Below are 3,211 nucleotides of genomic sequence, written 5' to 3'. Positions count from 1 at the left end.
TGCTATGAAGCTATGAATACTCATTAAAATCGTTTCAATTCGTAATAAAAGTACATTACATACTTGTAGTCTAAATATATTTTTTAATATAAACTAGCTTTTTGATTCTAAAAAAAAAAATCAATAATCACAAGAATTATAAATATTTCTCTCCAAAGATATGTTTCAAAGCACCCCTGTTGATATCATAATTCAAATACAAATTTGAATAGAAATTTTGATGCAAACGATTTTCCGCGATATTCATCATACAAATTTCTTTATTCTTTATTTTCTTCCACGCAAATTTACTTATTACTTTAAGTGGCTTTCATCTTTTTATTTTTATAAAAAATAATATAAACATGGTGCTCTTGCCAGCTGCAATAGCTTCAATACACTAATAAAAGTGTAAATACCCAGAATAAGAATCCTAGCATTTTGCCTCGCAAATGTTTCCGTCTGGCCTCCTCAAGATCCATAATGCCTCCGGAGGTAGTCAACACAACGTAATCAAATTGACGAGAAGGCAGGAAGTTGTTGGTCCACTTCCAACCATTCCAACCAATTTATGCGATTTAATGGGCCTCATGCATAAAAAATGAGTCTAAGCTCAGACTCAATTTTTGCAATGAAGGGGCGAGCTCAAGCTCAAGAATTTGTACTGAAAATCGAGTTGGCGCTTAAACTCACTTTTTATTCATGAGGCCCAATATCTTTACTGCTACCTTGTGGTGCGTCATTTGATAGTCGCCAATCTTTACTTTACCAAAAGTGCCCGTGCCGAGTGTTGCGTCCAGTAAATAGTGGCCAATTTATACGAGTGCCAGTGGGCCTCTGCCAGTAGCTGCAGCTGCGGCGGCACGTGATTGTGGCATAACGTTGATGTACAATTGGAATTGGATATCTAGAACTGCGTAAGCCTGAAGCGTAAAATAAAAAAAGGTTTGGTAAGGTTTTTCGGGCTGCTGCTTAGGCCACAATCGCAAATGCACCCACACATGCGTACGTGCTGGGTAGAGACGTAAATTATAGTTTTCCCCGAGCTCCAGTTTCTTATCGCACTATTATTTTCCTTATCAATTATAATTCTCTGCCACGATTTGCGCTGCTCGGGCCACGGCTGCTTGTACAAGAAAATAAACCATTTGTTCAAACGACCGGTCAAGTTTACTACAATTTTGCCGAAACGATGATCATCTTACTTGTCCGTATGTCGCTCTGGAAAGAAGTATATATTAAATTATATGGTTTCTTAAAAACAAAAGCAAATCTACCTATTTTTTCCACCGGTAGGCACGAATATGATGTTCAAAACAGAAACAATGACAACGAATTTTACACACATTGTTGTATTTTACCGCAAAACGATAAGTTTCACAAATATTTTAAATTATTGCCTGGAACATACACATTTATCGTTATTATTGGAAATGCAAGACTTGGCATGCATTTTTAATTTCTTATCTAATGAATTCAAATGAATAAAAACACATTTTTCTAAAATATTTCTCAATTTACATTTTAAAGTTTTTTCTGAAACTTGAATGTAACTGTGCGGAGAATGAGAGAATTGAAAATCAGGTGATCTCAGCTGTTTTCAAATGTAAACAAACAAAATGGCGCTTTCCATACTTGAAAGCCTATACAATGCATATGAGTACTAGCTTGAAATATATGTACACCGGCAATTGAAATACTGGCATGAACTTTTTACTGGAATCAGTAAGTGATCGGGCTTAAAAAGAAAATTTGTGTGGTAGAATCTGAAAAAAATGTAGTAGATCTCAGGTTTTGGATCAAACTTTGTACAAAAATTAAAAAAATTCTGCAAGGTTTCACATAAATTGCAAATATTTTAATTAGAATCTAAAAAAATTAATTTTAGTATAATACAGTGAAGATTGCGTTGAGTTTTGCTGTTTTTTTCCTTGAACGTGTAAAGCAGTTCCTTCCATATCAAGCTATTTTTCAGGGACGTGAACCGGATGAAAAATTTGGTCGGTTCGGTTCAGCGGTTCGAACCGTTTTTGCACTTTTGAATTGCTTCGTCAAAGCGGTTTTTTTGGTCTTTGAGCCGGGGTTTCGGTTCGGTTCAACGGTTCGAAAAACAAAAAAATTACGTGTAAGTTTAAGTGTCACGTGTCAAGTGCAACAACGCACCAGATTATAGGTCAAGTGTCTGTCAAATGAGATGGGTTGCCTTTACATTGTATATTGTCACATGGTAAACAAACATGGTAGGTATTACCATGTTTAACAAGAAGAAAAAAGTGGGTACATTTATCTATTGAAAATCGCAGGGACGTGAGCCAGTTTTGAACCGGAAAACCGCTTTTTTCTATTAATTAACTGAACCATTAACCTAACCGAAATTTTCCACAAATGTTTGATCCGAATCGAAAACCGAACCACTTTCTATAATGGTTTAAAAGTTCGTTTCAACCAATTTTCAATAGATAAATGTACCCTCTTTTTTCTTTTTGTTAAACATGGCATGTGACAATATAAAATGTAAAGGCAACTCATTTGACACTTAAACTTGTGCGTTGATGCACTTGGCACGTGACACTTAAACTTCCACGTTATTTTTTTGTTTTTCGAACCGCTGAACCGAACCGAAACCCCGGTTTAAAGACCAAAAAACTGCTTCGGCGAACCCATCCAAAAGTGCAAAAACGGTTCGAACCGCTGAACCAAACCGACCAAATTTTTCATCCGATTCACGTCCCTGGAAAATTGGTTGAAACGAACCTTTAAACCTTTATAGAAAGTGGTTCGGTTTTCGGTTCGAACATTTGTGGAAAATTTCGGTTCTGTTAAAGGTTCAGTTAATTAATAGAAAAAAACGGTTTTCCGGTTCAAAACCGGTTGATGTCCCTGCTATTTTTTGAACATATTTTGAAAGGTTTCTGCAACCTTGCAGAGTGCTGACAGCTTTTCTTTATATCACATCACGATGTAGCGAACAAATGTGGCACGTTCCAGAAACCGCTACATGGGATTTGCCGATTTTGACAATTCTCAACTGAAAGTAAACAACGCTTTAGAAACTTTAGATGCACTGAAATTTGCCAATATTTTCACAAAAATAGCCGTTTTTTTTAATTTACGCTATTAATTATTTTTATAAATCATTATTTTGTAATTTAACATAATATAACCACGTTTGGACGATGGTTCCGTGCGCAGAAGTGGAAAACTTTTGACTGACATTCACCTGGGAGTGGCC

This window comes from Rhagoletis pomonella, unplaced genomic scaffold, assembly GCF_013731165.1.
Source record: "Rhagoletis pomonella isolate Grant_MI unplaced genomic scaffold, Rhpom_1.0 Rhpom_scaffold_00621, whole genome shotgun sequence".
Classification (NCBI taxonomy): Eukaryota; Metazoa; Arthropoda; class Insecta; order Diptera; family Tephritidae; genus Rhagoletis; species Rhagoletis pomonella.
The sequence above is the reverse complement of the archived record's forward strand: the minus strand, read 5'-3'. Positions refer to the sequence as shown.